The sequence below is a fragment of the Passer montanus genome, unplaced genomic scaffold (assembly GCF_014805655.1).
Source record: "Passer montanus isolate IOZ18808 unplaced genomic scaffold, ASM1480565v1 scaffold133, whole genome shotgun sequence".
Taxonomy (NCBI): domain Eukaryota; kingdom Metazoa; phylum Chordata; class Aves; order Passeriformes; family Passeridae; genus Passer; species Passer montanus.
Genome location: NW_024360166.1, coordinates 120,822 through 143,161, shown reverse-complemented (window position 1 = coordinate 143,161; position 22,340 = coordinate 120,822). Strand labels below are relative to the sequence as shown.

Sequence of the window (22,340 nt, the reverse complement as noted above, 5' to 3'; positions counted from 1 at the left end):
TTTAAAACTTTATAATCCTTAGGGTTAGAAGATTTAGAATCTACTAATCTGTCTATTTTTTCAGCTTCTAAAACTCAGTAATTCTCTAACTAGGAAAGGAAGGCCATGAGGTTTAGATCTTCCCAGGCTGGCATCTGTTATGAATAGAAAGTTGTATTTTTTTTAAGTTTCAGAGTTAAAAAAAACAAGTCAGACCGGTCAGACTTCTTTGGGTGCGCTGCCAAAGAAAAAGTCCTAAATTACCTGTTAATGGCCGGTGATTAACTATTGTTTCCCTGATGCTGGCGGCTTGCCAAGAAGACACCAGGACAAGACCCTCCAAGGTAAAGAAAATAGGAGTGACACCAGAGCCAGCATGCAAATGAGAAATGCATTGCACCCTGGGTTTTTACAGTTTTACAGTTTTTACAAGAAAAACCCCTAAAATCACGAGCCAACAAGTGACTTAAGTGACGTCTAAGGATGGGAGCATAGTCCCGTACCTGCTTGGACCTTTTTGTTTCTCACCCTAACCTGAAAAGACACTGATTAAAGAGACACCCCGGGTTTTTAAACAAACAAGCTACGACTCTACGACTCTCCCGTGAGGACAGAATCCCCAGCTCTGTCTGCAGACCAGTGGACAAAGCTGCATCACCCTCCTTCTTCGTGCCACGCCTGGGAGCAACGGCGGTGTGGGCGCAACCCGTTAATTTCTCCCCACCTGAGCTGATTCTTCTTAATAAAGGCATTAAAAAAGGAGAAAGATCTCCTGCCCATTTATTTCAGGATCTGGCTTTGATCAGCTCCCTAAAAGCATTGGCAAATTCAGAGATCTGGTCTGTTTTCGAAATACCACCAACAGAGAGTGATTTGAGACTAATAAACACCAGTGCTTGTAAACACTGGAGGTGTTCTGGCTGACAGTGTCTGAGGACTTCTGTGGGCAGAAAACAAATACACAATTAGGAACATGACCAACGCCAGAACGCAGCTTATTAAATTTTCATGCTGACTCTGATTACTTTCATTTAGCAGCACAGATGTTAAACCAGAATGAGGAGATAGAGTGCCCATGAGTACTGGGAAATGTCTGGCAACATGAGCAAGATTTGGAAAAGAGTCATTAGAGCAGATGCCGCACACATGTGCACTGATCGCTCTTACCAGTCAGTTGATTTTAAAGAAGCCACAAAAACATTGGACTATATTAGATTTCATAATTCTGATTGCTCCATTCCATTTTAAGGAAGTCACGTAGCAGCTGCAATGCAATCCATAGGAGCATCGTGGTTTGGAACGGGAGGAAATTCAGGGAAGTGATGCAAAGTTGTTTTTTTTTTTGTGTAACTGACAGTCTGTTGAACCACTGAGAAGCTGGACACGCCTCTGTGAAACACAAATGTTAAAGACGAAAAAACCCGGGAACTTTCCTTTCCGGTCGGCGAGGAGGTGGCGGGCCCGGCCCCCGTGTCGGCCGAGCCGGGCCGGGCAGTCCTGCCGCGGGCCGGGCCTCTTCCCCCCTGCCCAGCCGCCCGCCGGTTCCCTCATCGGCCCCGTTCTGGCCGGGCCGGGCCCCAGCAGCTGCCGGGCAGCAATGGGGGGAGGCTGCCAAGCCCAGGCCGGGGCAGGGCTGGCTGTGGCTGCGAAGATCTTGCCGTCAGGTCCCCTCCCCGCAGCACGGCTGAGACCAGAGAGCCCTGCAGCCCGTGGAGAGTGGCCCTGCGGCTAGAATTGAACACAGAGAAAACCAAAGATCAACCATGAGGCCGATCCTGACACAGCCCAGCCGTAGCTCCCGCCACAAGTTACCGGCGGGGTCAGGTAGGCCCTAGGCGGGATGTTAACCCTTTTGTTATGAATAAGGTGGTAATTCGTGCTGGAAGAGTAAGATTACTAATATAAAATAAAGCCTTAAAAATCACGCCAGCAAGAGAGAAAAGGAGATTACTACATAGGATGACAAAACCCACAGCTAGCAGCTGAGGAGGAGGTATATCATTAACATACGAAGCAAACCTAACCTGTACAGGAGATAGGTGCTCCGATGGCATGAACAAGAGAACGCCCAGCGATGATGGAACGCCCAGTGATGATGGCCCGTGAAGATGTTCACCTCAGATAGACAGGACCATCAAGGACATACATCTGAATGCGGGAGAACTGAAGGACAGATACACATCAGTTCCCAACAAAGCTTTGTCCAGTGCAAGACAGACAATAGACATAGCATGAATATGAAGAACTCCAGAAAGGGACAAAGAGACTGCCGCGGGCAAGAAAAAGAGTATAAAAATTGAACTCTGCCAGGCATCATTGGTGAACAGAAGGATTCGGTGCGATAGAGGCTGGATTGTCGTTCACCCAGCTCTGATCCCAGGGTTGGTGCTGCTTTTGGTTGTTGGCGGTCGGGACTGTACATTGGTCATCAATAAATTCTATTTTTATTTTTTTATCAAATTGGCTGGATCAATTTTTACCTATAAAACTTACAATATTTCAGTCCTACCTCGAGTGAGAGAAAGGAACAAGATGCAAGCATGTAAAAGAACATGAAGACACTGAGGTCAGTGAGGAAGAAGTTTGGTCCCAGATGGGAGGGAATGAGGAGATGCCTAGATCTTGGGGCTGAAATCCTCTTGTAAGCTATGGAGAAAAGACTCTTTTTCCCTATAACGCATGAAACTATGGGGAGATGAAAGTGTTCAAATTGATATTGAGTAAAGGTCTCCATGGTAAAGTAAGCTGATGTTAAAGTAGCTGTGATCCCCTAAGAAGTTTAAACAGAGAAAGAGAGAAGGGTGCCTTCTCCCATGCCCGTAGGAGAAGATTTCTCTTTCCAGGTGTGAAGATTATTTTAGAGGTAAATAATGAGAATTTTTGCCTTTGAACAATTCATCTTTAAAACAATAACCCATAAGCTGACACAGCTCATTGACAAGCTGTGGGAAGGCTTGTGGCAATGGGAAGGGCTTCAAGGATGGCAGGGTTCCTGGGGCAGCTGCTATTTGTGACAATGTTGAGAACCACAAGAGAACTGTTTTTTTCCTCTTGTGGAAAAGCCTCCATAACCTTAACAAGAAGGACTTCTCTCCCTGAGTGAACTGAAGAAAGACTCTTTTAGAGGTGGTATACTGACTGGAAATTTTAGGTTTGGTTTCTTTACATTGTCAGTGGGAAAGAAAAGGTTGTGGGGGGAAGATAAGTGTTCTGAAGGGTTTGGTTTGATTCTCGCTACTTTTTTTTCTTTTAATCACTATAAATAAAATTGTCTTTATACCCTTTTAAAGTTTTAAGCCTGTGACTTTTTCCTAATCCTATTTCACAGCAGGAAGTGAGTACAGTGTTGATTAACCAGCACCAAAACCTACCACACTCTAGTGCATTGACTGCAAAATTTTAAAATTGGGAAGATTTTTAATTGGTGAACCAAAACCACTACACCAAGGATATCTGCCAAAGAGCAAGAGGCACAGTTTGAGATGAATGTGCCATCATGGTTAAGCTCATCTCAGAGCTGAGCCTTGCACAGAGGAGCCCTTTGACTCTTTCCCTTTTGCTCTGAACTCTGACATCTGGGTGGGGCCACCAAAGAGAAAAGGCAACCAAGACCCACAACCTGTGATAGGAACTTCTGGTCTAGAATCAACCTATGGAAGCCTGACCCATCTGCAGGTGCACGGTCCTATTTATTTTAGGGAGGAAGAAATACTTGAAATATTTTAAGTGGTGCATGTGAAGAATAAAGAAGAAAGATTTCCTTTTCAGAATGCTTCAGGTTTCATCTTGCAACGTCAATACTCCTTTTATTCATCTACATGAAATTATAATTAAGTTTTGGCCTAGTCCCAGAATAATAGGACAGTGGAGAGCTAGGGCACTGTACATGCAAATACACACAAAGGCAGTCTCTGTGAGCTGCCAGTCCTGCCCTGGCACCTGGGAGCCCTCACTCCTGCCCTGGGGCAGCAGGAGCAGCCCTGAGGTGTGGGCACAGGGCACTGCTGTCCCTCTGGCCCTAGGGACAGGTCTGGCAGCTTCACCTTCACTACAGGATATTTTGTGCCTAAACCTGTGAGAAATGATGCTCACTTTTAAATTTTCAAAGATTTATTAAACTTTAACAAAATACAACAAAGGACTGAATAAGGAAAAATTACAGTGCTAGGAGTGTGGAACTAGACCACCATGTGGTCAGCCACAAAATGCCTGCTCTGCCTTTTATACCTATGGTGTTTCCTCAGGTAACCCTAACTCCTCCCTAAGTCTGCCAATTAACTCTTCTCTGCCATCCATTGGTGGGTCTGCTTCCTTGCAACTTCATTGGAGGTCAGATGTCACCATGCTGCACCTCCTGGTAACAAGCCTGCCCTCTCCCCAAATGCCTCATGCAAAGGGCACAGGTACACACCCTCCGTCCACGTCTCCTGACTACCAAGGCCGTACCTTGGCAACCATACAGGGGGAAAGGGGACTCTGGAGAGAACAGAGGACATCCAAAAAACAAATCACAATAACATAACTATCCAGCAATATAACTTCTTAGCATACACATAATATTCATCCCTTAATTGTGAGAGCCAACTATTGCATTACTCATCTATAACAAACCCCAGCACTCTCAGGTGCAGTCAGCCACAACAGCCCTCGCACCACGTGCAGTGACAGACCCCACCACTGGCACTGCCACATCCACCCACAGGCACACAGCCAGGAGCCAGGGACTGCCACAGCACTGCTGTCAGGAAGGGTGGTACACATAAAATGTACCAATTAAATGTTTTACTCTTTCAGCTGAGTGAAACCTCCTTTTAAGAGAGAAAGAATTAACTTAGGACTTAATTAAGATACATTAAGATTAATTAGGACTTAATTAAGATACATTTGGATATGCATCCTCACTTCAAGGTTCCCATGTGTGGGCTTAAGAACTGCAGAAGAGGGCTTTAAGTAATGTTAATTATATTCCATTTATATAAACTATTTATATAGCTATCCCTTTTCAATTATAAGTGCGTCTAACTCAATTCCTTCAAGAAAAGCAGCCTTATCCTGAAATTATTCAGGATCCTCTTCAAAAGAAATCTCTCCCCCTACAACCATAAATTTATCAAGCCAAGTGAAATTATTCCCGATTTCAAAACATGACATTTTCAAATAGCTTTCTTGTGGTTCTTGAATGTTACTGAAAACAAGGGCACAACCATGAAAGCACAGGCAGGTCTGTATCTAGATGAGTGATGTTTCATATCAGTGAGAATGGGTTCAGCATCAATGGGGGAAGCTGGAGCACAACTCTCATTTTAAGACTTACTAATAACAGTGTGTCCGTGATACTTTGGCAAATCAGTGAAAAAGATGAGCAGTTGTTAACATTTCACCCGAGTGAAGCCATCTCAGACACTGCCCTGGGGTTGGTGGAAGGATGTGTCTTCAAAACCCTGATGGGCTTTTCCAGAGTTCACACAGTCAGCCTCAGGTTGCACACTTCTTGTTCCTTCCACCTCAGCACCCCCTTTTCTTCCCTCCCTCCTCCTGCAGGGAGAGCAGAATCTCCTGCCCTTGCTGCTGTGGGGCTGTTCACCTGCTCTCAGGACACTGAGGCTGGCACTGCTCACAGGAGCTCACTGCAGCAACGGGAACAGAAACCATAGCTGACTGCTCCTCTCAGGCCAGATGAAAAATTACTAAACACATCTGTCTGCAAGATTTCAAACACCTTTTGTGTAATGATGATCTAAGTTATCTTTAATGGTACAAGCAAAAAACCTTTTTTTTTAACCTGGCCAGGTCTCTTTAATGTGAATGCCGTTTTCACACTATTTAACTTCTATAATTTAAACATGTATGTCAAGTGGGAAAAAACTCCACACTTATTTTCTTTTTTGCTGCAATAAGAAACCACACTTATTTCATATAAAATTTACAACCATTATTTATTAGCAGGCAGAAAGCTTCTGGGTATAATAAAAATCTGGTACATAATGCTGCAGAGCTTGCCTGAGGAGAGGGGGAATTAATTGTTATAAAATTCATTTAAAGAGCCTCATAGTATTCACTTTAGAAATACTAAAAAGAAGGGGGGAGAAGCAAGAAGAAAAAGAAAAACATTTTTTAGTAAATCACAAAATATTTTCTGTTCTTTCTGCTAAATTCTCATATGAAAAGACAAGTTTCCTCTCATGGCTACATTTAAGAGTAGGAAGGAATATTTTCTTTTCCACACTTGCTAACATTTTTTCTCTTGACACAAAGCAATTATGTCTGATCATTTCTTCCTGAGTATCAGATTATTACATTCCTAGTTTAGAGACTTTTGATGGCTACCACACACAGGAGGGGTCAGCAATTTAAGCACACCCAACCTTGTGGTTACATGTTGAGGCCAGCTTGCACAGCTTCACTCAGAAAAATAATTCCAGAAACACCTAGAAATGCACTTGTAATGCAATGGCAGGGTTGAAGAGAGAAAAGACAAAACTTAGGGAGAAGTTCAGGACTTGTGTACTCCAGAATGCACATAGGAATAGCACACAGCGACAGCACACGGGGGCATTGCTCTTGCCTGGCTGAGTGGAGCCAGCCAGGGATACCAATTCCTTTAATAAGGTATTATCCTTACTGTGTGCATTTTCTATTAGATATTGGCTGTATTTCCCACTATTGGAAAGAAAAATAAATAATCTTCCTGTGAAAATTAAATCCCTTCAGATTATACTTCAGAATTCTGTTTCAGTCTTTAGGAGATTGGGTCAGTTTTTTATTACCTTGTTTTGGAAACACTCTCTCTGCTAAACAAAGTAACCTGGATGGGACTGATGTACAATTCTGCCTGAATCCCTCATCATCCAACAGCTCCTCCTTTCCAAAGTACATCAGAGGAAAGTCTTGCAAGGGCAGAGACAATAAACAGCGAGAAGACAGAAAGCCAGAGTCATCAGGTATAGAGAGTTTGGTCTGTAACAATCAATCACAGACACTGTAACATCTATCAAGCAGCCTGACAGCTGATTCAAGAGCATCAGGGAATCTCTACCCGCCACAGACAACAGTTCCATGGTTATAAATGAAGAATAACTTTGACCGCCACAAGCTCTACAAGGACAAACTCAGCTTCAGTGATGCTGCCATTCAGTTTAGAAAATGATGTGCATGTATTTTTCTTGAACCATGTTAGCTTTTCCCTAAAACCAACCTCTGCCTCGCAGGCACTGCAGGTACTAATGCTTGCACCCTTCTCCCCTCTGGCTGCCTGATGCCTCTACCCCTGCTGCAGCTGGATGTGGATCCCCATGGATGAGGGCAGCACCCAGCACCACGTCCTGGCTCAGGGAGCTGCACTTTTGACATGCACAGCCATCCGGAGACTGCGAGTGTGCAAGGTGGATTTTAGGCAGCAGTTACAGTCCACGATCTCTCTTGCAGCTCTAGAAAATGGGTAAAGCATAGGCTCCTCCTCTTCAGAAATATGTTAGATCAGCTTATCATCAGTGCATTTTATCATGGAAAAAAAATGAAGCCAAACCAAAATTACTGTAAAAAAAACAACAACTGAGGATTTCCATCAAGCTTTATACAGTTCAATAAATTTTATTTTAAAATAGTCTACAGAATATTAAGTGCTTCTTACAACCTTCTTCCCAGCAGATAAAGTGATGCATATAGGGGGGAAGTCTGAAGAGATAGAGACAAGATGCAAGGGAAGAAACATATTCAGGTACAAAATTCAGGTACTGTTGCATTTTAATATACATGGAAAATTAACAGAAACACAACAATCATGGAACATGGTGTGGGATATGTTAGAAACTTTGCTGTGGTATATTGGTGTATTCTTCTTGCACATCTACCATGTTATTTTAAGAAAGGCCCATTTTAAGTTGTGCTTAATAAAATACCTAATCAAGATTGTTATCTAGCTGTTGCATCACTATTACAAAGGTTTGCGCTTTTCAAACCATTAGCAAACTTCTAAGTTAGCTTAGCACCCAAGTCCTTCAAACACTGATGCATAAAGCACAATAAGTATTTCTACTTCACACACTAGTGCACTTTTTATCTTTCTCTCAGCGCTCTGCCCATCTGTCCTAGGGTGAGGTTATGATGCTTGTATCCCCAGTCATGTGTTCTGTTAGTGCTGGATATTATGTACTGTGCCTTCAAGACTGGCTCTGAAGAGCAAGGTTTGTTTTGGTTTGTTACCTGCCTGCTCCCCCACAGCTGGTGGGATACAGAGACAGGGCAGTACATAGTGTGGCTTTTGCTTTTTGCTTGGCTTTTTGCTGCTTGCTTTGCTCTTGCTCCTGCTTCGCTCCTGCTTTGCTCCCGCTCTGCTTTTGCTTTTTCTTCTTCTGTTAGTTAGTTTAGCTAAGCGGTCCAGATTTTTTCCCCTGGACTGTTTTTTTTTTTTTCCCTTCCTTTTTTGGAACCATCCAAACCTGCTCCAGACTGGGACCTGGGAAACACCAGTTTACATCTGGTGGCTGCAGCAGCTATCCCCAGCACTGGAGGGAGCAACAACAGAGCGACCACTCCCAGGAAAGACTTTCTGAATTTGTCATCCTTTTCAGATCGGTGAAAGTGTTATCATCTGGTATTGTTCATTTTGTGTGCTGGGGGTGTTTTGCCTGTCAAATAAACAGGTTCTTTCCACTTCTTTCTGAGGAATCCTTCCCGAACTGGTGGGGGGAAGGGGCTGTGTGGGTTTGCTTTCTGGGGGGGGGCCCCTTTTCGAGGTTTTCTCCCAGATTTGCCCTAATCCAGGACCATCCCACTAAAACCACATCCCTTTCTTCTTATGGCCATCTGCTCCAGAATTTCAAGGAGGGCACTTCTATACTTGCAGTCATGATCACTCCCATACGAGCAATTCAAGAACATGACCTGGAGAAGTGTGGGGGAGAGCATTGCCAAAGAAATCAGTCAGATGACAATCCCTACTTTCAAATTCCTTACAGAGCATTAGTATCTCACTGTAATAAACCCAAAGCAAGAGGTCTGAGGCAGCTGTTCCTCTCCTGCCATGTGCTGCCTGTGGGGAGCTGATACTGCACCAAGAGCAAGAAGGGAACAGTTCCTCAATCAGAACCTCTGTAAGAAAATCCTAAACATGAGGCTGTGTGGAATGTGTCCCATGATATTCTCATCCTGTTTTTGTTCCTAGCTTCCGAGGACTGGTGATCACTGTGTTTTCCCTACCTTTAGGAAACTGGGAGACCAAAGATAGGCCTTTCTATTTTCTCCTGTAAGGGAGAAACAGCTAAAAGAGAGGCAGGGATACAGGACTATGTAATTTTTTTCACCTTTCACTTCAGTTCTTGGGAAGTACTGAAACAGCCAATGATGCATGGTCATTGGATGGCCAGAACTGCTGGAGAACGTTTGTCAGAGTGTATCCTTGTGCAGTGGAGAGAGAGAACACATTACATCTCCATCCCAGTAATCCCTTTTGGCCATGTCTCACATATTTACTCCTGGAAGCTGGGGAACAGAACAGTCTATGGAACAGATGGAAACTGACTTAACAGCTGGGAAGAACTGAGAAAAGGCCTGAAGGCCTGAAGATTCCTACTGGTGGATTTCAATAAAGACAGATGCAAAGGGCTACAAGTTTGACAACAGAGCAAAGCACACAGGTACAACTGGAGATCTGCGCATGATCCTGGGTCACTAGCTGAACAAAAATTACTTGTCTTAAGAGGCTGCAAAGACAGCAAGGACTTTCCCAGTAAGTACTCACAGGAACAGGCTTTGCCAGCTAGTTTTTTTTCTCTGTATGGGGGGTTTTTCATTGTTAGTATTTTTTATTTTAAACAGAACAAAGGAACATGGTTTAAGTAAGCCTGTTCCATTTTCAGAAGAAAACAGTTCTAAAAGAAATATACATAGCCAATTCAGTGTCTTATTTTAGTATTATTACGCGCAGCTATGAGAACACAGCTGGAATTTCTAGGTGTTTAATAAGGTTTTTCTTTTTAATAAGTAGAAGTAGTGATCATTTCTAGTGAGTATAAAGTTGTGAGAAATACTTGCACTGAAATGTAAGCATCCACTTTGCCTTTACCATTGCTGCCACCAGCCCATCAAAGAAAACAGTTTAATGTCACCTTTAAAGATCTCTGACTTATTGAAATATGTATTGCATGATATTGACAATCACCCACATTATATTAATGTTCTAATTTCACATATAAATAATTCTTAGCACAGGAACAGAGTTAAAAGGGAAAAACACAAGCTCATCTCATAAGTACCAAATAAATACATCTTGGTTTCCAGGTGAACTATTTTGCAGCCAGAAACACAGATTTCCAATAAAAATTATCCAAATCTGATCAGGTTTACAATACTGTGTTCCTGCATGTTGTCAGGCAGCCCATGCAATCAGAGCTCTGTGTACCAGTAACTGTGGTCCCTTAGAGAGGTAAATGTCACCCCCTCCTGCACCCGCATGGATGGAGCAGTCACTGACTGCTGACCACAAACAAGAACAGGCAGAGCTGTTCCATTAATACAATGTGGGCTATTTGCTCACTTTTACTCCTGTCACCTTCACACAGACACCGTTCTCACCCATCATATACTTGACTTTGCTGGGGAAACACAGGGGAGACTCTTCTAGGAAAAGTAAATGCTTCAGGAACAGACACTGGAATTATAGTATTTAGGTCTGAAAAGGAGGAATAAACACATTCTTGCAGTTAATGCAAAGCAAATGCAATAGCAATGCTAATGCATCAACATTTGACTTGGCACCTATTTTTAAGGTGAGCATTTCTGCTGCTATTATTTGAAATTAGTTGTCATTGTTGGAGATCTTAATTTATTTGTAATTATGTAATTGCAATCCAGTGACATTCTAAGAGTAAACTAAAAGCTCCCACGAAATTAATTTTGAAATAAGGAAATAAATCATGTAATAACAAATACATGTGGATTTACATCTCTTAATAGAAATAATTCTTAATTAAAAAATTTTAGTATTTTTTCCTAATTCTGCAGGAGGATTTCTAGCATTATGTGACAGCATTTATTTTACTGTAGTAGGGTTAAAATTCCATCTGCTTTTCTTGATCCAGTAAAACAGATTCAATATATAAATTTTCTTTACTTTTTTGGAATCTTTTGCCAGTCTGTACTAAGCCATATCGTGAAGAAATCTGAATAAAGAAACATAGGTGTTTATACTACTATTTTATCCTTACTATTTCCTTTGGTAGATAAACTTGACACAGTTAATGATCAAAGCAAGAATATAGTCAGTGATTTGAGGGTTCCAGTGCTTTAAAAAATACCTCACTTGCATAATCAGGAAGTTATTTTCTTTAAAAATTCAGTGATACCTACATCCCTTTATGAAAAGATGAACCCTAAAGCACACTTAGTTGCTAAAATCCATATGTTTTACATCTGGGAAAACCTTTAATACAAAAAATGTTCACTACATTCATTTCAGTTCATTACATTTATTCACTAGAAGTTGAAGAGAGACCAACGCTTCCAGCTGGTCAAAACAGAAATATTTATTCTTAGGTTATTTTGCTGAAGTGTCTGGAACAGCAATTACAGTGAAGTTTTGTTTTGTTTACATTCAATTCATCATGTCTTTAATCTGCAAATGTGACAACAAAACTCTTGTAGCCCTATGAAATCATACACCTAATTATCAGTTCTGGTTCCGTTATCCCAAGAGGACCTTTCCTGTTTCAAGTTTGGTACTAATTTATTTCCAACAGAGATTAAGAATTAACAGTAAGAAAAAATAATTAGGAAAACTTAAAAAATAATACACAAGGCAAAAACCATCACAGCTTCAGATCCTCTCTGGCTAAGGTAATATATCAAAGCAAACAAAAGTCCTCTATAAAGTATAAATCAGAATTGCCTCTTTGCAGCCTGTATGATTCTTAATAAAGACAAAGCCCACACTAAGAATCCATGCACTGACAAGACACCACTTTCCTCCCACAGCCATCTGCTGCCTACACTGGCTACACTCACATGCATTTAAACACAAGCAAACAGGAGCTGCAAAACTGGAGTTCTCTTACCATCTGACAAGTCAATTAGCCCGAGGTAGTGCAAAAGTTTCAGAGAGGAGCACACCACCACAACAATTCCTAACGTCTGGAGTCCCTCTGACTCGCCTTTAGTCCACATCCTGCAAGGCACCACAGGGACACCACTGGTGCGCCTGTTAACAACTGCCAGGCATCAGAAGCTGAGAAATCCTGTTTCAAGCTTTCCTTCCTACTGCTCAGCTAAGTGCACAGCACATTCCCCTCTCCCCCTCTCTCACTCCCTTTCTTTCCCAACCTCTCCCCCTCCCCTCTCCCTTGCCTTTTTTCTTGTTTGGTTTTTTTTTTTTTTTTTAATTTTGTGGGGTTTTTCTATTTATTTTGTTTTGTTTTGTTTTGAACATGCAAGCAACATCTGCATTAAACCATAACCCAAGGTTTTATTTTCTTTCACCTCAGGGTAATTCTCTTAGGAGTTTGCTCTGCTCCAGAACAACTGAGCACCATGCTGCTAACCTCAGCAATATCTCACACCTTTTTTTTCTTTTAAATACCTGTAATACCAGTTGCATTTGAGATTTTCTCAGTAATTCTGCCAATGTAGATGCTTTTTGTCAATGCCTCTTCTGTACTGCATAACAGAATAAGGGACACTGTAGGGGAGGAAAGGGCTTTCCTTTTCTGAATGCCTCCCCTCAACAATAATGTGGTGGAATAAACAAAATCACACTTCTGACATCCATGTGTGCACCTACACCCAGCCCAGGAGCTGCAGTAATTCTGTCTGCTAGAAGCTCCCCTGAGGTACACATCTGGACAGCCAAAAGTGCACCCAGCATCTCCAGTGCAGCCACACTGGGGTGGGCCAGGCTGGCTGAACAAGCTCCCCGTGCAGGCAGCTGAGGCAGAAGAGCAATTTCCACCATTTCATCTCAGTGTTTCACCAGGCTGCTGGCACTGGACAGCACTGTGGTCTGCTCACAAGCCGATTATGTATTTCCCTATTATCACCACAGATGAGAAAACACTTGGCAGAGTGAGCGTTTTATCAGGATGGCAGCAGATGCAATATTGCCACACCAGTAAAAGCTTGGTTTTTCAAGCATGCTATTAGATGCTGGTAGTCCCATACAGGATGTTCAGGAAAACTGAGCTCACCGATGTCTTTTATTTTACTGGACTCAGAGGCTGCTGCATCCCCACATTCCAGCCGAGTCCAGTCCAGGCAATCAGTAGCTCCCTTTTCCTGCAGTTCCCAGTGAGCAGGGCAGGCTGCCTTTCACCCACAACACTAGTCCACAGCCTTTCCTGGTGATGACTCTGCCTTAAACAGCTGGTGAACACCAACATCAGGTGCAGAATCTCAACAGGATTTTGTGTATCATAGTAACTTAATAGTGCACTTGGATTGCTAAGAGATTCTCATGGCGAGGCCAGGGTGGAGTTGCAGACTACTCACATACACTTGAGTGATCAAGTCAACAAGCAATGAGCAGTTTAATTGAATTTGAGCTTTATTTCTATATGCAGGTGGCCAAGAAGGAGTACACACTAGCAAATATGTTATGAGAGTTCTCTGACATGGGCATCCACCTTCCCAGAGCTCAGTAGCATCATATCAAAGCCACTTCTCCTGATGAATACTTTAGACCAAAGGACTTTTTAGTGCTCTGTAGCAGTTGCCACATTAGTTTTTCATTCTCCTGGCTGTAATGCCACATCAAATTTCATACCTCCCAGATTACCACACCCAGCTTTAAAACCATCAAGGATCTGAAATCACAGTACTGTCAAATTTCTCCCAGATAGAGAGAAGAATTTGAAAGAGTAACATGATAAGCAGACCTCAAAACATTTAGATAATTCCTTGGCTTACCACGTTTTGTTTCAATTAAAAAACCAAACTGCTACTACACTAAACCCTGAAATAAACAAAAAATGCCCTCCATCACATGAGGTTTGGGCAGGAATAATGACCACAAAAATAGCTAGATTATTTCCTGTATATGGAAAGGATGTTTGTCAGATTTACTGGCTGTCTGGTGGGCTTTACACTGTTTTCTCAGACTCCTGAAGTTGACAGATCCTAAAGAGCACACAAAATCACAGCCCACTTCACACACCTGTTCCCAGACACTTTGTTTACTTACAGACACATTTAGTCACAAAGGTTCTTCCCAGCAATGCACAAACATGCTGCATCCCATTACCACTAAAAAAAAAAACAACAAAGGGAATCTAAAAAAATTATGCTATAATGAGTAATGAAACTCAAAGCACCTGGCTCCCCAAAGGTGTCTTGCAATTCTATGGTTCTCTCACCATAAAATCTTAACTTTGGAGTTCCAAAAGCCCTGCAGCAGCACCTCAGCAAGAGAAGGGGGGAAGGACACAGCAAAGTGTGAGTTGCATTGTTTCTGTTACTGTAATTTATGCCAAGTCCAACGTGTTTGATGCGTTAGGCGTTCCTGATACAAGCTGCTCCAAAAGAACATGCAGTTTTGTTTCCTCATGTGCTCACAGCTTGAAGCGAGCCAGCATTCATGCATGCCAGAAGCTCAGAATTCATTTAACAATATATCCAATGCTATCAAGGCCAAATAATTATTTTTCTGAGGTTGAGTCAGTTTTCAAACAAGCTTGGAGGGAATGTTGAGTGAGAATTTTCCCATTCAGGACCTTCAGGCTGCTTTAGGATTACCCTGATGCTGGCAGTTCCTCCTGGATGCTGCTTTTTCTGTCCCACTTCCCAAAACTACTCAAAATTGTCACTTGGTGCATTGTTCACCTGCTTGTTTGTGCCACAAGAACAGGGATTCCTCATGTTGGGCACATATCAGGATCATGCTGTGCTAACTTTTAATTCAAAATGCTGTTGTCTGACATGCAGAGCACCAAGTCCCCCCCATCCATCCAACCATCTAGCTTGGAAGCCACATACTGACCTACTGTTATGGTTTATGATTAACCCAAACCAGCTTTCTGGTGTTCCTTAAGCATTCAAATAATCATGAGTGACTGAAGAACTGACTACAGATGTGTCATGGCAGACAAATCCTATGGACCCAAATACTCATGGGTTTTCCCCATAATAAGAACTAATTTCAGTAAGGGATAGAGCTTTCCTCAACAGCTGGGCCTATTCCCTACAGTCACACTCATTCTTTACTGTAGTTTAGAGCTAATGAGAGAGATTGGTTCTGTGATCTAAACCAAAGGAATGCTATCGAGATTAGTTTTCCAGTAGAAATCTGCAGAGAAATAGAGGATCATCAACTCCTAAAAAGAGGCAGAAATATTAATCAAGATATTATTAGATATTTTATTTCAGTCACTTCTGAAGCAGAGGAACAACCCAAACCAATGCCAAATAAATATTGTGTGTGACTTTTTTTTTTTTTTTTTCATTTCTACAGAACTCTGCTCTGCAATCTAAAAACCATGCTGCATATTCAGGTTTTGGATTAATGCCTCCCAAACATTTCTGATCTCCTGCAAAATACATGCCGTCATCCTTAGACAGGGTAGACAGCTCAAGCGACTATGATTTTACCTAGAATCACATGTGGAATGATCTGCACAAACTAAACTGCCTGGTTTTCTACTGTAGACACTGATCAACAGATTTTGCAGAAGAGCAGCTGGAAGAACATTTTTCTAGTTATATACAGACAATGTTAAGCTCACCAATGAAGCAGTAAGCTTTGTTTTTACCAAATTTTAAATAACGAGGATGTAAAATGCCTGATGTTAAAATACCAGATGTTCTGATAATAGAGATAGATGTTCCTGCTAATGCCTACTGTACACATCTCTCATATGCAGCAAAAGGAGTTGAATGCCTCAATTAGCTGTAGAAAAGGTATGCACAACATGTGCACTCTGAGAATGTAAGTGGGAACTTCATAAAGATCAATCAAAATAACATGCAATGAAAAGTCTTTTTTGGTAATAAAAGAATTACTATGATGAATCATATAAATTATTTGTGTAATCTATAATCAGCTCTTAAAAGTGATTGGAGGGAAATAATGCATCAAACAGGTGAAACATTCACAGCAAAATGGAGAATAATATTCCTCTCAGCAGAAGCTTCTCCAATGACCAAGCTATTTGGAACAGATTTCCATTTATGAAGAGGAGGATTTGTCTCCTCATTTTGCATGATACAAATGCAGCATGACATGTTCTCATTACAATACCTTTAAGAAAACTTGGTGGTACTCTGTGATTTGCCTGGTTTAAAACTCTAAATATTAGATTTTTGTAATTTTGATGAACTATTCCTTTGCTGTTATTTTATGATAAAGAATAACATCTGAATGATTCTTCTTGTAGAGTACATTATTTCCTACACCCCCAGAACAGCTCTGTTTACCTATCTTCTGACACTCAGAAGTCCTGAACAGTCTTCTCACACGGCTGCTGTCCATAAACCTATTTCCACTTCAGATTTCTGAAGCCTGTCCACCTGGGATTTGGTTTAGAAGCAGCATCATGTCTTAGAAGCGGCTTTCACAGCACGGCAGCATCAAGAGTATGAATTTACTATTCCATACATATATATCCAATGAGTTATTTTGTGTGTATATAAAGTTAGCTGGTTTTGTTGCTGATTTGATTTAACATTATTCAAACCAAAATGAAAACTAGGCCTTTCTTGTGACTGACTTTGACTTACCTAGTCCCAAGCAATGATATTTACTGCTTAAATGGAAGGATTTTTATCAGCTTGCCTTGGTCACCAGTCATTTCTTTGTCCTGTTCACACCCATCTATATTTCTCAGATTTCTCTGGATCTCACTAGCCCCAAAGAATTTGTGTCATCTGCAAATTGTGTGATGAGAAAACCACTTATTGATAACTACTGACTACAATTGGAAAAAAACCCCAAAACAAAAAAAAACAAACAAACCAACAAACAAACAAAAAAACCCCAAAAAACCAAAAACAAAACAAAACCCCCCCCCAAAAAAACACAAAAAAAAAAACCAAAACAAAACAAAAAACCACCCCAAAAAACAAACCAAAGCTGTGAGTAAATTTAGAAGTTTGGTGTTTAAATAAGTGATGATTTAGAGCAAGTCCAAAAAGTCTCCACAGCCATTCAGTGCCAATGAGCTCAGGTCCCTGCCCATTTGCACCACTACAATTCCAGCCTGACCCCTCTGCCTGCAAATTAACTGGATTTCATATTACATTGGTATTTCCCAGCAGTTATCCACCAGCTAGAATAATTTTTTTATAGTCCTGGCTAATTGCTACTTATTATTTTTGTCAGTAGAGGTACATTCAGTATAAGGATAGAGGAACCACAAATATCTCCTTAGTTAGTTTGGATAACACAGAAATTGGGATACTTTTCTATTGGTGCTACCCAGGGAGCTGGGAATAAAGAAATCAGTTCTTCAGCTGCCATTTCCTTGCTGTGTGAACATAGGGAAATAACTTGCAGATGAACACTTGTCCTGACATAATATCAATTTTTCTGCTATAACAAAACCACCTATAATTCCTTCAACATTCCCCCCTTAGTTCAGTTCTTCTGATGCATGTGAAGGTGCTGCTATCTTTGTGCTATCAGAATCTCCCTGCTTGCTGACAATGGTAGGTGGTTGGGGGATCCAAGGACCCATGGACCCATGAGGAGTAGCAGGAGGACCCACGTTTCAGAGGACTGTCTCAAGCCAGTGATTCCCAGCCTTCTGTGAGCCTGTTGGCACAATTTATGTCAACTTCACAACACACAGGAATAGCTCTGAAAGGTTCCAGAAATCTAATCTATCATTCCTGACTTTTTCCAGAAGAGTTGGCAGCACAGACAAGCACATCCCACTTTGGAGTGAGGGCTTGCTTTACCCTGGAGCTCATACTGGCAAAAGCTGAGTGAGTGCTAGCAATGCACACCCAGGTCATGAGAAGAACAGCAACTAACAAAGAAACCAAGGAACCTTGAAGGACTAACCTGAGCCACAGTTCACATGCAGAGTCTGAAACTGCAATAGGGGCAATATATAATTGATGAAAAAGTAATAAGAACCTCTCACAACTGTTAAATATCCTTGACAAGGTCTAGTTAACTTTTCCCTTCTAGTTTTCACCTGTTTCTCTAAATTTTTATTTGTAAACCAACCCAAGTACACAAACCACAGGAGCAAACCCAGCAGCCTCCTCTGAGATCACACATCACTCTCAGACTTGCAGAAATGCAGTGTCTGCTCTCAGGATGGACCCAAGGAAGTTCTCCAGCACCAAACTTACTGTCCTTTAGGCTGTTGCTGAGGCTGGATGGACTGCTAGCAATCACTTAATGACCTCAGCTCTGCTAGGAGATGAGACAGGGAAAGGCTGCAGGACACTTCTCATTGTCCTACTTTTAAGCAGCCAGTGAAAGCTGAGGAGGACATATGCTGCGAGGAAAAGAGGAGTAGGGCAGAGAAAGTGAAAAGTTAAGAAGAAACATAAGGTATTTCAAGGCTGAAACAAGGAATAATGCATAAGGGCATGAAATGGGAAGAACAGATCTGTGAGGGACTGGGATGGGACTATGTACAACAAGACACTTCTCAAAAATAAAAAACTTGATGTTTCAATTCTTCCGGCGGCTCATTCCCCAAAAAGGGAAAATGCCACTGCATGAGTCCATGCAGCCAATCTGTGCTGAGCTTCACACCCAGCTAAGCATTTCCCCCAGAACCTGTATCAGAGGTGAGCATACCTCACCAGCATCACTGATGACTGACAAGTAGCCAAAAGAAGCTGCCAAACACCACAAATAACCAGGAGACAGATGTGTTTTGGAGGGGCAGTTTTTTGCTGACTGGATTTCTGCCACAAGCAAGAGGAGATGTGACCCCTCCCTTGCACTGGCAATCACTGTCAGGCTCTGGAAGCAGTTAAGAGGCACAAAGCTCAAAGCCTCTGCTATCAATTCAGGCTGCAGTGGACTCATCACAGCTCTGGTGGTCTCCAAACAAGATATCCCCCTTATTTACCCATCTCTCTTTATTTTTAAGAGGCAAACTAAAGAATCACTTTGCTTAGTGCATTTTTAACTTGCACTCTAGTGACATACTAAATTATGCCCTCATTTTTGCATAAGAACTATAAAAAATATTGCCCAGTAAAGGTCATCTCATACATTTTTCTTAGTAACAACAGGCCTAAGCACTGAAAAACACTCCACTTGAAGACACTGTTTCTTTGTGTGTTACATTAAACTCACCAGGTTTTTCTCAATGGTTTTCTCACCATTTTTCCTGCTGTTCTAGATTTCTTATTTTTAAGTGATCTCAAGCAATGAATACATGTATACAATATTCTAAATAAGCCTATATTTGTTTCACTTACTGAACTGTTGTATGAGGAATTGCCTTTAAATAATTTTGTTGACTCTGCTGGCATTTCATCTTCATTTTACCGTCTATGCAATAGTTGCTCTTAGGTTTTTATTTTATCATCTGTAATTTGTATTCCTGTTCTAGACCCAACTCAGAAGTTTTAATTTACTTAGTTATTTGCATAATTATACTAGATAGTGCCACAACTACTAGGAGATGAGAGGAATAAATTAATGAAAGAATTATGAATCTGTATGAAACTAACAATATTTTAGATACATCACAGTGAATTATGAAGTAGTACCACATTATTTTAGATACATCATAGCCTCAAATTACACCATCCCAAAAATTTTTGAAATCTGTACCAAGCAGCAAAACTCTCAGCAAACAAAAACATCCATTTATAAAGCTAATGTCTGAAGTCAAACTTTCTAAAGTAGTTTGTGAAACACAGGCAGCAAAAGCTGAAATGCCAGTTTATGCTGTAGTTCTAAGCACACAGAGCGTAGGAGAACTTTTACAGGGCTGTCTGGAAAGAGGGTTGGTTTTTGCTTTTGCCAGCAGTGCTCCCTCTATAAGGTTATGGCAGCAGCTCCATGTAACCTGTACTGAGTAGAGGGGTCAGCTCTCACAGATAACCAGACTGTCCCTGGTTTATGAGTTAGAGTTTGACTGCTCCTCTAGTGGCACCACTAGTGAAATTCAGCTTCATTGACATGACACAGGTAGGCTGACTTTCATGGAAACAAAGCACATGAAGAGCGCATGACAGAAACTATGCTTAGGATGTTAAAGCTAAGCAGCAGCCTCAGATAATAAACCTCCTTCATGTGTCTTGTATGTATCTAAAAATATTCCATGACCAAGCATGTTATCATGCACACTTGAGCAGGCAGAATACTCTCCAAGTATTCCACAGTCCTCTTGAATCACAGTTCCATGGCTAAGATGGTATCACAAGTATAGCTTTGTGTGTAGGTGAATTTCTTCAAAGGCCTTCAACATGCAAAACTCAAACCCCAACATATTTCCAAAAAAAGTAAGACATTTGAGAGCCTTGATAGGAGAAACATTCATCTGCATGAAAAATTTTGGATTTTATTGCAGAGGCGCTCACCCTTTGAAGGAATTATACACCTCTTAGGCTAATCCCTGCGCTGAATGGGATAAAACCAGGTTCCAGAATTAAGGACAGAGTTCAGTACATCTTAGGAGCACAGGACTGGAGTGCTTCTGCCACTGTCTGCAGAATACCAGCAATTTCAGAGACTCCTACCCCAGAGCTCTCCAGAACAGCTGCTCTACAGCAGCACACTCCTGACCCTGGCAGCATGAGCCAAGTAGTTTCCCCTGGGTGTCCATATGTAAACAACCATGTGATGAGCATTATCAGTTTTACTATGACATTTCTTGATGAAAATCAAATACACAGCATGTAAAGTACAGAGATGAAAGGCCAAATCCCATTGTGAAAAGTGTTGGAGCAGTTCCCTATCAACCTAAATTTCAATCAGTTCAAGTACAGGAAGACCACTGTTCTCCAGGACACTACAATGGACTACCCAAAGAGCATTTTTAATGAAAATTTGGTCAAATATGTCCATCTCAATTAACTAGATATTTTCACAATGGTCTATACTATTAATTGGAAATTTTAATAAACCTTTGCCTCTACTTAAACATTCCTGTCAATTTGCTGATTGGAACACATCCTAACTAATGGAAAAGAATATGACAGAGGACATTACTTTCCCTATTCTCCCTGCAATTTAATTAAACTACAGCTTATTAATTAATTGCAAGTTACATTCTCATGAAAAAAGTGCAAAGCTTAATTGCCATCATTAAACTACATATCTATGGATGCATCAGTGCATATGTTGCTGCTGCTCAAATACATCCCTGCTCAGGCCTGGAGGGCAATACACTTAGATGAAATAAAAGGGTATTTCACTTGTCAGTACTTTTTCTGTTCAGAGTGCTTTCAGGCAAACAAAAAACCCAAAATCCAGCAATGACGCCAAATTATGTCCGGAGGTATTGTAGATAACAGTATTGTTAATGTAAAAGGCAAGGGGGGACTCCTCTCTCCCTGATGGATTTGAGGGTTGATAATTTGAGGGGTGGTGAATCTGTGAAGAAAAGGGAGGGGGAGGAGGAAAGTATCTGGAAGGTTTTCATTCTTAGCTTGGTATGTGTTCCTTTCTAGATTTGTAGTAAATAAAGTGTTGTGTTTTTCCCTCCATCCCCGAATGGAAGCCTGCTTTGTTCTGTTCCCGGGTCACATCTCACAGCAACCCTTTTGGAAATATACCCTTCATGAGGGCCCTGGCATTGTGCCAGGGTCAAACCATGACAAACACGAAACACTCTTCAGTACATTGAAGAATCCTTGGCTTGAGATTTCTCTATCCTTAAGCATTTTACATTCACAGCAAGTAGCTAATTACTATTAACTCTTGCTAGTCATCAGGAAAACATGTACTACAATACACTTGGGTTTCTATTAGGATTACCTTCCAGGTATGTTTTGAGCAAAAATATTGATATGAATTCTAGAGATCTCTCTCTAGATATACCTCTGCTGTTTCTAGACAGAAAAAAAGATGGCACACATCCAAACCACTCTACTCGATAACAAACTACTGAGCAAGATCTCATTTTCATTGGGCCTTGGGAACTGAAGGATGCTTCCCTGCAGAAGAAAAGCATGCAGGCTTACATATGGGAAATTAAGGCAGGCAAAAAAATCTTTACATTTTGCGGCAAATAAATGAAATTGTTCTGTCAGTTTAGGCTTCTTAGAGAGAACGATAGCACTTGGGTGATGTAAATGCAAGCATTCAAGCTACTATATAAATGTTTAGTTTGCTTAAGGGAAGCTGGATGAACTATGCTGGGAAAACACCATATTTGTTGCCCACCATTCTCACTGCTTGGTACAACACTTGACTGTCAGGGGTGGCCTTTACAGACTGACTATTGCCTACAACCAGGCTG

General features: G+C 41.4%; 1 protein-coding gene across 4 annotated transcripts in view; it reads right to left on the bottom strand.

Moving 5' to 3' along the window:
• Nucleotides 1-22,340, bottom strand: part of LOC120497677 (Kv channel-interacting protein 1) — a 60,906-nt gene that overhangs the window by 25,743 nt on the left and 12,823 nt on the right. The window contains exon 1 of one of the 4 annotated variants that reach the window (XM_039699445.1): nucleotides 2,004-2,380. The exons of 2 other annotated variants lie outside the window; for them this stretch is intronic. The gene's annotated coding sequence lies outside the window, so the exon portion shown is untranslated. Of the gene's footprint in view, nucleotides 1-1,146; nucleotides 1,255-2,003; nucleotides 2,381-22,340 lie in introns of those variants that run through there. One more of the 4 variants, XM_039699446.1, reaches the window with a different exon arrangement.